We start from the raw sequence: 14,355 nt of genomic DNA on the forward strand, positions 1-14,355 counted from the left end.
AAGTGCTCGGATGGTCTGGCGTTTGCTTTTCATCTAGGCCGCATTTCTCCTAACGAGCAGAGACGGCATGAAACTAGTGGGCAATAGTCTGGCGCAACTTAAAGCATTTGCGTGAGTCCATAATTTCTGATGGTTGGGCACATGTAGCATCAAAAGAATCAACGGAAAACTTCTTGGTAGTAGGTTCTTTATTTAAACCCCCAGCACAGGAGTATTGGTTGTACAGCTGACAGGAGCTCTTTCATGTAACAGCTAACCCAAGAATGTTCCACCAACACACACATAAACATTTCTAGATCATCACTAGAATTCCATCTTAAAGTGACATGCTACACAATCCCCCTTCTTAAAGGAAAATGAAATAAATAAATAAATATTTTTTAAAAAACAGTAATGCAAACTAAGTACAATCAAACATTTCAAGACCTTTAGGTTTTTTAACAATTCTTCCACTTGAAATCTTAACAATGCACTCATCAGGAACGATGTTGGTTGTATTGCAAATTTTCTTTAACCTGCGAATTACATTCAGATAAAGAAATACTGGCAGAAATTACTGAATTTTCATTCCCACACCTAAGAATAAAATCATGAGAAACCTCGGGTGATGTATCATCACTGGAGACATCAAGTTCCTGTGTACCATTCAATGTATCCCACCACCAAGATGTGGAGTTTTTGCTTTTGTTTCACTTTCATTACTATATGGCACTGGTGCAAGATGGCTAAAATGCCATACTTCGCCATTTTGTGACAAAGCAGTGTTGTTCATAACCTTGATAACAATTCTAGGTTCACTAAACTTACTCTCACCTTTTGTGGTCTTTCTAGCACTCTTAACCCGAACCCATTGACCACTACTAAGATTAACCGGTTTAGCTCCATGTTTCGAGTTATAATAGATTTCATTCTTTGTAGGAGAATCCCTAATGCACTCTCTAACTTTAGATGAATCGCATTTAGTCATACCACTTGGATAGATCTTTGAATGCGGGATTCTGCCTCTCATTAATGAAAAAGGACTTTGTCTAGTTGAACCATGGATAGTACTTCTGTAAGCCCAAATCAATTTTTTTAATTCATCATCCCACGATAAGTTACCTTTATTTACCAGCTGCAAAACTCCCTTAATACTACGGTTGACTCTCTCCACAATACCATTTCCACTCGGATGGTAAAGAGCAGTAAATCTTTGTTGTATTCCAGAAGCCATCAAATAATGTTTCATTTCAAGGGATTTAAATTGCACGCCATTGTCAGACAAAATATTGTAGTGTAGTTCCTATTTCCCCAATAGGCTCTGCGCATTGGAATAACATAAACGATAGTTTAGATGTAGGACTGAGGTCGACTAGGTCTCTATTGAATATGCTAGACTTAATTTAGATTTGCCAGCTAGCTCAGAGGTCACTAGAAACTTTCTCGAATGAACAGGGAGGAGTGAACTTCCCTGATTAGACAAGAAGGGATTCAGCTTCTGACAACTGCATAAACATGACAACTTTGCTCCCCCACAATAAGGAGTATATCTCCAGAGTCGTGTGAAAACAATAGATAGCTATTTCACTCAGTCAATCGTGCATACTTAGTTTCACCAGAGTGCAGAGAAATAGAGAGACGGGCGTTTTCAATAAAAGGTGTTAATTTATTGAGCAGTCTTCTTTCTCATGCAAGAGAAATGAATTGCCACAATTGCAATACTTGTTATAAAGTAAAGTGCGTACAGTAAAAGGAGTATTATGAAAGAATACTGTAAAAGCATTGATATGGTTTCTGAGCCAGATGATACTTAAGGTATAAAATATATACAGTTACATACAATGATAAAAGTTTGACTAAATGTACTCAACTGGTGCTTCTAAATATGCCTACCCCGATGTACCTAATCTAAGCCTAGTATGTGCGAAAGAGTAAATGAGCTGCAGTTTAAGTTAAGTTAGTTTTTGCCAAGAATCCGACTCAAGAATTCTCTAAGGATCTCTTCAGCTCCGTACCTTGGTTTTAGAATGGAGGAGGTCTTGTATCTCGCTCTCAGGACTCGATCTCCCAGTAACCCCGAAGGGTGACTGGAAACACTGAGCTGGATTTTCTCGGCAGGAGAAAAAGACAGCGTCTTTCTCAGTGCGTCAAATGGGAGGGACGGCTTCCTTCGGCACTCGCATCAGCTGGGCTTCGGATAAGTAGATAGCCGTTCTGCTGCACACCACCGTGTGTTGCTTAAGGCAAACGCTGGTATATTTATACCTGGAAGGTGCCGTGTTTGACGTAAGGTTGGACATAGGACGTCAATAAAAGATGTCACTAAGAACTGGCCGTTCTTTCAGTGCTCGCAGGAGTTCTAGGACAAATCAAAACAAAAGCATGGGGAATTCCCAGGTTGCTGTTAACTGTTAACTGTTAACTGTTTCAAAACAAGTAAGATCTGATCGGAATTTTCTGCTTCAAGCCACTCATCTTTGCTAAAACTACTTTGAGTCTTATCAAAAGAAATATGTGCGACTGAAAAATTATTCCACAGATTTTTATCTAATTCAATAAACGGCAAAGACATGCGACTTAAAAAATCAACAGTGAAGTTTTTTGGCCCTGGCACATATTGAAAGTCATACATAAAGCCTTGTAACCTCATGGACAACCTTGCTATCCTAGCTGTAGCATGGGTGAGACCATCCGTTGTAAGTAATTTAGTCAAGGGTTTATGGTCACACCGAACCATAAATTTCCTTCCTCATAAAAATGTCCTAAAATGCTCCAAGGCTTATACCGCAGCAAGTGTTTCTCTCTCAACCACAGAATAACGTTCTTCTGTGGGAGTGAGTGAACAAGAAGCAAAGGCTATAATAACTTCTTTGTTGTTGTCACTAATTTGGGTAAGAACACTACCTAAACCCTTGCTGCTGGCGTCAGTTGTGACAATGGTACTAGCACGAGGATAAAAACCATGCAAACTGGGTGCTTGGGCAATGGCCTTTTTTATCTCCTCAAAAGATTCCTGGCATAGAACACACCAATTAAATTGTGTTTTGTTTTTAAGTAGAGATCTCATGATGTGGGTCTTTCCAAAAAATGTATCTACAAACGTCGCATAAAATTTTGCGAGTCCCAAGAATGATCTGAGATCCTCTTTGGACTTTGGTGCAGGGGCGTCTCTGATAGCACTTACCAGACTAGATTTTGGTCTTATCCTAGAAGAACTAACCTCATGCCCAAGGTAAGTGACACTCTTTTCCGCAAATTTACATTTTGAGGGTTCTACAGTGACACCCTTATTCTGTAGGATTCTCATTACATTTCTCAAACGCTCATCATAGATCTTCTTGTTTGGTCCCATTATAACAGAGTTCTTCAATCTGGGGGGCGCAACACCGTCTCAGGGGGGGCGCGCACTCCACACTAAAATCTCACCTTTGTCCTCTAACAAACGGCAGAGAGGAGCTGCAGGGGCCCTAAGAAGATCTGAAAGCCAGCAAATCCTCATCAGCAAGAAAAAGGTCTTTTAAAGACCTGTGAAATACTCGGGCTGTGTGCGCGCTGGGAAGCGGTCTCATCAGGCTGCCACACACTGGGTTTGGGGGGGGGGCTATCCTGGTTAATTCTTACAGCTGAAATGCTTTAGCTGCAGTGGGAGGCAAGGAGCCCCCTTTGCTAAAAATTCTGCTTGCAGGATTTTTTGTGCCTAACTCTCAATCTAGTCCCAGAGTTAATTTCATTTTTATTCAGACTAGGCAGAGCTCCTAGGAAAGGGATGGGGAGATCCCTTAAGGCCTGCCAATTGTGAGGTCTCATCAGGACCATAATCTGTAATAAAGAACAAAAGCTTTCTTTAGAACATGAATTGAACTCACACTTGATGCGAGTTCAAAACGCGTAGACTTTCAAAAAAGCCAAAAATTAAAAAGTAATAGGATTCAGTAAACCACAAATTTGTGTTTAGTATATAAAAAAACAGTCATTGGCTTGGTTTGTGAATACTTTGATTCCAGCACTTATTGAATCATTGATGCATCTTTGTTTTGTCTGTTTTTGTAAAAAAAAAGTTTGTATTTGTATGATTGATGGATGACTGATGTTTGAATGATGAAATGTTAGGAATGCAGTATTGTAAATAGGAATGTTTTTTGAAAATAGGAATGTGATTTCTGTTGTGTACATAAGGTTTTTTTAAACATATGCAAAATTTGATAAAGTATTTGATCCAATATAAGAGTATTGAATAAAATAAGAAGCAAATTAAATAATTGAATTTAATCCATTAAACATAGTGTTTCTGTCGTATGTTTTTGACTAAAAAGATGTCAGGATAACTTGGTAGCGGCACATGCACTTATTCTGTTCATTATAAGCTTGTGGCAAGCTGTGCCGTTGGGAGCCCAGACCCAGTGGTGGTTTTTTGTTCTCAGGGGTTGAAGCCAGAGGTCCTTAATCCTTTTGGGCAATGTCAACACTAGCAATAATTCCCGATTGGGTAGGCTTTTTTTTAACAAAGATAAACCCTAAATTGGGTGACCTGGATGTTAAGGAGCCTTCTGAGAACCCCAAGTGTCTTGTCATTGGGGAAGGAGTGATTAATCTTTAGGGAAATATGTTGCTACTATTGTGCCCCTAGGTAAAGCTCAAACTAATATGAGGAAAGTCTTCAACCAAGCAAGGTGATTTTAGACGGGCTGGATGAAGGGGCCTTTCTGCCGGCCGAGCTTCTTACAGGTCCTATTTCCGACAAAGAGTCTCCGGTAGGGGCTTTCAACCAGGAATGTCCATCCTTCTACCCCCAGCATGGACGAGATTCTTGGGGCAAGATACTTCCGGGCCCGTGGACAAAGTACAAGCAACTTTTCACAGTAAGTACACAGATTCATCCTTTTTAGGTTTTGCCTAGCCAATGCGTATGAAGTACGCATGGCTAGGAAAAACTTAATGTTGTCTGTGTGCGAGGACTGGACCGTCCCCACTCTCTCATTGGCTAGCTCCATAAATGGAGGCTAGCCATTGGGAGACGGGCCTGTCCGTCAATGCCGGACCAGATTCGCGGGCGTTCCCGAGAATTTTTGGCTTTTGGCGACGTCACGCTACGTCAGCCAAAAGCCCTCGGGAACGCCCCCGAATCTGGTAAGGCACTAATGGCACCCCGAGCGCTCTGCCGCCTCCTACTACGGTGCAAACGCTGCCTCCCTGATTGCCGCCGCTGCCCGGGCCGAGAATAACTTTAGGACCTCGCCGGGGCCGCAGAGAGCAAGAACGAAGGAGCTGCCCTCCCATTGGCTGAGGCGGTCGAGCCCCCTCAGTGCCGCCGCGCTAGGAGTGGTTCTCGAGCCACCGCGTCATCGCTGGAGCCGAGCTGCGATTGGCCGCAGCTTCGCCACCATCGGAGGCTCGGCCTGAGAGCGGCGCATCCATTGGCTACAGCCTCGAAGAAGGACCAACAGCGATCACCTTTACAGAAGAAGCCAGAATATACATGCGAAGAACCGTTTCCGTAGGAGCACATGCCCGACTACATCCCTTTCGCAGGCACAATGCAAAGCACCCTCGTGACACGTAGACTAGACACGCCATCTCTTAGACACTGAAGTGCTTGGAAGCACACCGTGAATGATGACGCCCGCCACGTGGACACTGGTGAAAGCCACACACTTGTGCTTACTAACATAACTTAAAGAAGAATAGCGTGCAATAGTCCATAGATTTTGAGGCACTAATGTGAGCGAAACTGTGGTTTAAAAGTTCAGTTTTTTCAGTGCAACCTCTTGTCTTCTGTGAAGGATGGCCCGTACTAATTCCGGTAGTAAATGAAACCAATTTAGAACATGATGTCCTATTGTTTATTATTACCTGAAACCATTGGTTTTCATTGAATAGCAGAGGCATTCAAGTTTGTTACGCAGCGAGCCCCGGGGGAAGCAGGGCAGATGCAGGGGAGAGGGAGATGGAAGGCAGCCTCTGCTTGCACGAAATGTGGTTTTCAGCACAGAGCGTTAGGTTCCCGCCCCCCCTCCCGCTGTCTGTTGCCCCCGTCCCGATGTCTGTTGCCCCCCGCTGCCTGTTGCCCCCCCCGCTGTCTGTTGCCCCCGTCCTGATGTCTGTTGCCCCCCCGCTGCCAGTTGCCCCCCCGCTGTCTGTTGCCCCCCGCTGTCTGTTGCCCCCCCCGCTGTCTGTTGCCCCCCCCCGCTGTCTGTTGCCCCGCCTCCCGCTGTCTGTTGCCCCGCCTCCCGTTGCCCCCTCCCCGCAGATTTGTCATTTTCCTAATGCAGCTTCAAGAAGCTCGCGCGAGGGCCTCGGTGCATGGATGATGCATCCGTCTTCACCGCCTGCGAATGAGCTGCGTGAGTGTGGCCTAATGTGGCATCCCCGAGCCCAGTGACACTCCTCCAGGGCCGGCGGCGGCGACCAGTGCCGTGTGCTCAGCTCAGTAAGTGCGTTTTAATGACAACGGAGCTGGTTAATGGCCGAGGGCGGCTAGTTAGTAACCCGTGGTATTTAATGGCGCTGGAATCGCTGAACGTGGATGGTCTGTGAATTAACAGGAAGGCCTGGTATGTGGATGAATCTGGATTTGAGAATCATACGTTATAGGATTATTTAAGGCAGGGTCCTGCGTGAGAAGGGACAAGAATGAGGGGGTGCATGCAATAAGGATTGTTTTGTGCAGTGCAACAGGGGCACCCTGGAGCCACTCCGGTTCACCATTACTAGAGGGATTCTGCACATGGCCTGGGGGGGTTGCCAATGTGTACGTGTCTTTGGCTTTTTTTAAAATAATAAATAAGATGACTATTTCTGTCTATTAGCAGGCATGTCTAGCCAAAAATAGTGCTGCAAACATTCCAATCCGCGATCCATTCGAGAATGTCTTCGTTTTAGAGGTTCCTGCTGAGAAGTATTATTAGCCTCCAAAGGCACGCTGTCTTGTAAGTGATCAGCTGTCAGATACATGCTTGCATGCTCGCTTTCTGAGATTTATAGATATAAAGGTATTTGTTTGAAATGTTAAGATTCATGATTCTCTCTCCCCTGCACAATGGCCTCTTTACTATCCTAACAGATTATGTTGTCGACGCCGAGACTCGACCCTGGCCCCCCAGCTCCATAATGTCCGTGTTCCCGTTCCTTCCCGCACCCCCCCACCCCCCCTCCCGCTGTCCGTGTCTCCGGCCGTCTGTCCCACCTCATTTACATTAGAACATCTTCAGTCCTGCTCTTTAATAACCAGCTCCCGCAACAACTCCCCGTGCCAAGTCCTCGCACACACTCTTTACATAAAACGATATTCTGCTGCCATTGGAATTTCGTGTCTTTAAGGGATGCCTTCGTGGTGTTGTGCTTTTTTGCTTCCGAGGCGAGCACTGTTGGATGTAACTGAAATCGTTACATTACCTTCTATTCTTTCAGTTCGCTGGAGGATTTTAACTCCCTTTAGCTGACAAGCATGCCTTTCATTGAATAGCAGAGGCATTCAAGTTTGTTACGCAGCGAGCCCCGGGGGAAGCAGGGCAGATGCAGGGGAGAGGGAAATGGAAGGCAGCCTCTGCTTGCACGAAATGTGGTTTTCAGCGCAGAGCGTTAGGTTCCCGCCCCCCCTCCCGCTGTCTGTTGCCCCCCTCCCGCTGTCTGTTGCCCCCCCTACCGCTGTCTGTTGCCCCCCCTACCGCTGTCTGTTGCCCTGCCTCCCGCTTTCCGTTGCCCCCCTCCGCTGTCCGTTGCCCCCCCTCCGCTGTCCGTTGCCCCCCCTCCGCTGTCCGTTGCCCCCCCTCCGCTGTCCGTTGCCCCCCCCTCCCGCTGTCCGTTGCCCCCCCTCCCGCTGTCCGTTACCCCCCCCTCCCGTTACCCCCCCTCCCGCTGTCCGTTACCCCCCCTCCCGCTGTCCGTTACCCCCCCTCCCGCTGTCCGTTACCCCCCCTCCCGCTGTCCGTTACCCCCCCTCCCGCTGTCCGTTACCCCCCCTCCCGCTGTCCGTTCCCGCCTCCCCCTCCCGCTGTCCGTGTCCAAATATAATTTTAGGCAAAGCTCTGAAGTTAGGCCGGTTCAGTCGCCAACAGCTAATCCAGCCCTGTCCTCGATTTATTTTTTTCTCCACCTTCACGTCATTGGTCTACTTTTGTCATACTAAACTACAAGTCCCAGCGTGCTAAGCGGTTTGGTGAGCAACACATTCTTCTCGAGTTACAAATCATGCTCTCTAAATGTTCTGATGCTTATACTAGTATTAAAGATGTTTTTTCAGGCAGTACCTTGACCCGGTGTAGCACTTTCTGTTTTTAGATCGGTGGCCGCGGGGCGGGTCACAGACAAAGCACACGGTAGCACATCTGCACTCATCCTGAAAGCCAGAATTATCACCAATATCGGGAACAAAACTGGAGAAGATGAGGCATGACGATAGAGCTATTGAGAACTGTGGAGCCAGCCAGGCTTGAGTCTCGGCGCCGGCTCTGCAGCCCGTGATTCTGGGCACATCATTTAATTTCCCCGTTACCTTTAAAACAAACACTGGCCTTGTGTAGGCACATGCACAGAGCGCTCTAATACAGCGGAGTTCATGCTATATAAAACTGAAAAAATACAAATAAATGGAGAACTGAGAGGAGGGTTTTCTGGCTCCCGTGAGTGTGTACAAGTAGCACCTCAGGGGCGGGAAGGGGTTGAGAGCCAACTGAGAGGGCCTGGGGCGGGGGTGCAGGAGGGAGGGGGAGTGAAGTTTGACAAGCTGCGGCTCCAGCTGAGATGCATACACATCAGGGAGGGGGGCAGCAGGCGGGGAGGGGCCCCAGACGCCCACCCCCAGCACCACTGCAATCCGCGATCCCTCACACTGGGGAGCTGCCCTGCTCTGGGTAATGTGAGCCACAGGGAAACCAATCATGAGGCGAGGGACCGCGTGTGATCTTCGGCAGCCCGTCACTCACTCTTCCCTTTCACCACACTCTCCTTCTCTCACTGCCTCTCTCTCTTCTGCTCATACTCTCATCCCGTCACTCACTCTTCCCTTTCACCACACTCTCCTTCTCTCACTGCCTCTCTCTCTTCTGCTCATACTCTCATCCCGTCACTCACTCTTCCCTTTCACCACACTCTCCTTCTCTCACTGCCTCTCTCTCTTCTGCTCATACTCTCATCCCGTCACTCGCTCTTCCCTTTCACCACACTCTCCTTTGCTCACTGACTCTCTCTCTTCTGCTTCCAGCCTGCCCTTTCCCAGCCGGTCCTCTCCCAGCCTTTCCACTTCCAGCCTTTCCACCTCCAGCCTGCCCTCTCCCAACCTGCCCTCTCCCAACCTGCCCTCTCCCAGACTGTCCCCTCCCTGCCCTCTCCCAGCCTGCCCTCTCCCAGCCTGTCCCCTCCCTGCCCTCTCCTAGCCTGTCCTCTCCCTGCCTGTTGTCGTGTCCCGGCGGCAGCAGGCAGCAGCGTGCACTGCGTCCCCGAAGTAACAGCCCTAAAGCAAGCAAGAAGTACGCCCCCCTCCCACCAATCCCTGTTAGGTAGTGGAAACTGTCGAAACTGGGGTGCAGACAGCCCCTCTCACCTTTCGGCCTGGTACCACTGCACCAGCCGCACTACTTCCCTACTGACCGTTCTCCACTTCTGCCCCGTCTAAATTACAATTCATGCTTGTGACCCTTTTGCCTGCTTGTGCTTGTTTTCATGACCATGTTGCCTGCTTGTGCCTCCGTGTGCCCCTGTTGCCTGCTTGTGCCTCCGTGTGCCCCTGTTGCCTGCTTGTGCCTCCGTGTGCCCCTGTTGCCTGCTTGTGCTGTGTGGGTGTGTGTGGAGGGCTCTGTGTGGCTGTGTGTTTGGGAAGCTTTGTGTGGCTGTGTGTGTGGGAAGCTTTGTGTGGCTGTGTGTGTGGGGGGCTTTGTGTGGCTGTGTGTGTGGGGGGCTCTGTGTGGCTGTGTGTGTGGGGGGGCTAAGTGTGGGTGGGTGTGGGGGGGCTCTGTGTGTGTTTGTGTGTGTCATTTGCGAGAGATAAAGCTAGTGGCATTGTAAATGACAATGCCATTTATTTATGTTAAAAAAACATAAATAAAAATAATGTCAAGAGCAATGCCAATAGCTCTAACTTTAACAAAGGCAAAACCATTGCATTGTAAATTCTTGTTCCTTCTCTCGGAGAAAAGTGTGGGTGGGGTGGGGGGGGGGGGGGATGGGTTGCCTCAGGTTTTTTTCCCAGACTTAGGAAACAATTACTCAGGATTCTAGGGTTTTGAAAACCATCCAGGGTTTGAAAATAGACTTCTTCAAGCTGCCATATCAAGTTCATTCCCGAGAGAATTAAATCCATCTTTAGACTAACGGAAGGTGGTGGAGGAAGAGGTGTGCTCCATAATTAAACAAGCATTTGCAATGCAATAGGTCTCGCATTAGGAAAGTTTGAGCTATTGGTATTGTAAATGACAAATTTTTTATTTATGTTTTGTTTTTGAAAATAGCAAAATTAATAGCTTGGTCATTCACAATGGCAATAGTTATAACTTTTGCAAATGGGACACCTATAGCATTTGTAATGCAATATGTGTTGTATTTACGTGACTTACATGTATTGATATTACAAATAACAATGGCTTTTAATTTTTTTTAATAATGAATACTTAAATAAAAGTTATTGTAATTTATAATGGCAATAGCTTAAACTTTTGTAAATAATTTTGTGAAGATTATGTTCAGTGTATTTTATTGTGACGAAAATCCAGGAACAGAAGTGAAATATTAACATCTTTTTGTTACATTTGTAATAAAGCTTTAAACATTGAGAGAACATATTTGAACCAGTTGTTGTTGAATGGTTGCACAGATTGATGCTGTGGTGGCTCTGAGTGATGTTGTGATGGCGAACGAGTGATGCTGTGGCGTTCAGTGATGCTGTGGTAGCACATAGTAGTGTTGTGGTGCCCCTGAGAGATGCTGTGGTGATGCTGTGGTGGTGCTGAGTGATGCTGTATGCTATGCTATGTTTTGTTTTGCTATCCTATGTTTTGCATTGCTATGCTATGCTATGCTTTGCTATCCTATGCTTTGATTTGTTATGCTATGCTAGGTTTTGTTATGCTATGCTATGTTTTGCTATGTTTTGTTATGATATGCTATGTTGTGTTTTATTATGCTATGCTATGTTATTTTATGCTATGTTTTGTTGTGTTTGGTATGCTATGCTATTATATGTTTTGTTTTGCTATGCTTTGTTGTGTTTTGTTAAGCTATGCTATGTTTTGTTGTGTTTTGCTATGTTTTGTTATGCTATGTGTTGTTGTGTTCTGTTATGCTATGTTTTGTTATGTTATGCTATGTTTTGTTATGCTATGCTATGCTTAGTTTTGCTATCCTATGCTTTGTTATGCTATCCTATGCTTTGTTATGCTTTGTTTTGTTATGTTATGTTATGCTATGCTTTGTTTTTTTATGCTATACTATGTTGTGTTTTGTTACGCTATGCTATGTTTTGCTTTGCAATGCTTTGTTATGTATGCTATGTTTTGTTGTGTTTTGTTTTGTTCTGCTAGGTTTGGTTCTGCTAGGTTTGGTTCTGCTAGGTTTGGTTCTGCTAGGTTTGGTTCTGCTAGGTTTGGTTCTGCTAGGTTTGGTTCTGCTAGGTTTGGTTCTGCTAGGTTTGGTTCTGCTAGGTTTGGTTCTGCTAGGTTTTGTTGTACTATGCTATGTCTTGTTTTGCTATGCTTTGTTATGCTATGCTTTGCTTAGTTATGCTATGCTATGCTATGTTTTGTTGTGTTGTGTTTTGGTATGCTATGCTATGTTTTGTTGTGTTTTGTTATGCTATGCTATGTTTTGTTGTGTTTTGCTAGGTTTTGTTCTGCTGGGTTTTCTTCTGCTAGGTTTTCTTCTGCTAGGTTTTCTTCTGCTAGGTTTTCTTCTGCTAGGTTTTCTTCTGCTAGGTTTTCTTCTTCTAGGTTTTCTTCTGCTAGGTTTTCTTCTGCTACGCTATGTTTTGTTATACTATGCTATGTCTTGTTTTGCTATGCTTTGTTATACTATGCTGTTTTGTTTTGCTATGCTTTGTTATGCTATGCTATGTTTTGTTGTGTTTTGTTATGCTATGCTATGCTTTGTTGTGTTTTGCTATGCTTTGTTTTGTTTTGCTATGCTTTTTTTTGCTATCCTATGCTTTGCTTTGTTATGCTATGTTTTGCTATGCTATGCTTCATTTTGTTATGCTATGCTGTGTTTTGTTATGCTATGCTATGATGTGTCTTTTTATGCTATGATATGCTGTGTTTTGTTATGCTATGCTGGTGCGGGTGTGTGAGTGTAAGTGAGGGTGAGGGAGGGTGAGGGAGGGTGAGGGAGGGTGAGGGAGGGTGAGGGGAGTGAGGGTGAGGGGAGGGGGGTGAGGGTGAGGGTGAGGGGGGGTGAGGGTGTGTGTGAGGGTGTAGGTGAGGGGGTGAGGGGGTGTGAGGGTGTGTGAGGGTGAGGGTGTGTGTGAGGGTGAGGGGGTGAGGGTGAGGGTGAGGGGGTGTGATGGTGCGAGGGTGAGGGAGTGTGAGGGTGAGGGGGTGTGATGGTGCGAGGGTGAGGGAGTGTGAGGGCGAGTGGGTGTATGAGGGCGAGTGGGTGTATGAGGGCGAAGGGGTGTATGAGGGCGAAGGGGTGTATGAGGGTGAAGGGGTGTATGAGGGTGAAGGGGTGTATGAGGGTGAAGGGGTGTGAAGGTGAAGGGGTGTGAAGGTGAAGGGGTGTGAAGGTGAAGGGGTGTGAAGGTGAAGGGGTGTGAAGGTGAAGGGGTGTGAAGGTGAAGGGGTGTGAAGGTGAAGGGGTGTGAAGGTGAAGGGGTGTGAGGGTGAAGGGGTGTGAGGGTGAAGGGGTGTGAGGGTGAGGGGGTGAGGGGGTGAGGGTGAGGGGGTGTGGGTGTGAGGGAGGGTGAGGGGGTGTGAGGGTGTGTGAGGGTGAGGGTGTGTTAGGGGGGTGGAAGGTGAGGGTGTGAGGGTGACGGGTGTGAGGGTGTGAGGGTGAGGGGGTGTGAGGGTGAGGGGGTGTGAGGGTGAGGGGGTGTGAGGGTGAGGGGGTGTGAGGGTGAGGGGTGTGAGGGTGTGTGAGGGTGAGGGGTGTGAGGGTGTGTGAAGGTGAGGGGTGTGAGGGTGTGTGAAGGTGAGGGTGTGGGGGGGTGAGGGTGTGGGTGTGTGAGGGTGAGGGGGTGTGTGAGGGTGTAAGGGTGTGTGAGGGTGTAAGGGTGTGTGAGGGTGAGGGGGTATGAGGGTGAGGGGGTGTGAGGGTGAGAGTGACGGGGGTGATGGTGAGGGTGGTGATGGTGACTGGGTGTGAGGGTGAGGATGTGAGGGGGTGTGAGGGTGAGAGAGGGTATAAGAGTGAGGGGGTGTGAGAGTGAGGGGTATGAGGGTGGGGTGTGGGGGTGTGAGGGGTGGGGGGTGTAAGAGTGAGAGGGTGTGAGAGTGAGGGGGTATGAAGGTGGGGTGTGGGTGTGTGAGGGGTGGGGGTGTGAGGGGAGGGAGTGTGAGGGGGAAAGGGTATGAGGGGGAGGGGGTATAAGGGTGTGTGAGAGGGTGTGTGAGGGTGTGGGGGTGTGTGAGGGTGTGGGGGTGTGAGGGTGAGTGAAGATGAGGGGGTTTGAAGGTGAGGGGGTTTGAAGGTGAGGAAGTGTGTGAGGGTGTGAGGGTGAGGGGATGTGAGGGCGAGGGGGTAAGTGAGTGTGTGTGGGGGTGAGGGTGGTGAGGGGGTGTGAGGTTGTGAGGGTGAGGGGGGTGAGGGTGAGGGTGAGGGGGGTGGGGGTGAGGGTGACAGGAGTGAGGGTGACAGGGTGAGGGTGTGTGAGGGTGGGGGGTGTGAGGGTGTGGGTGTGTGAGGGTGAGAGGGTGAGTGAGGCGGTGTGAGGGTGAGGGGGTGAGAGAGTGAGGGGTGTGAAGGTGGGGGGTGTAAGGGTGAAGGGGTGTGAGGGTGAGGGGGTGTGAGGGTGAAGGGGTGTGAGGGTGGGTGAGGGTGTGTGTGAGGGGGTGTGTGAGGGTAAGGGGATGTGAGGGTAAGGGGGTGTGAGGGTAAGGGGGTGTGAGGGTAAGGGGGTGTGAGGGTAAGGGGGTGTGATGGTGAGGGTGTGTGTGAGGGTGAGGGTGTGTGTGAGGGTGTGAGGGGGTGTGATGGTGGGTGAGGGGGTGTATGAGGGTGAGGGTGTGTGAGGGTGTGAGGGGGTGTGAGGGGGTGTGCGGATGAGAGGGGGTGTGAGGGTGAGAAGGGGTGTGAGGGTGAGAAGGGGTGTGAGGGTGGGGGGTGTGAGGTGTGAGGGTGAGGGATGTGAGGGTGAGGGGTGTGAGGGTGAGGGGTGTGAGGGTGAGGGTGAGGGGGTGTGAGGGTGGGTGAGAGGGTGTGTGAGGGTGAGAGGGTGTGTGAGGGTGAGGGTATGTA

The sequence above is a fragment of the Lissotriton vulgaris genome, chromosome 1_1, assembly GCF_964263255.1.
Source record: "Lissotriton vulgaris chromosome 1_1, aLisVul1.2, whole genome shotgun sequence".
Lineage (NCBI taxonomy): Eukaryota > Metazoa > Chordata > Amphibia > Caudata > Salamandridae > Lissotriton > Lissotriton vulgaris.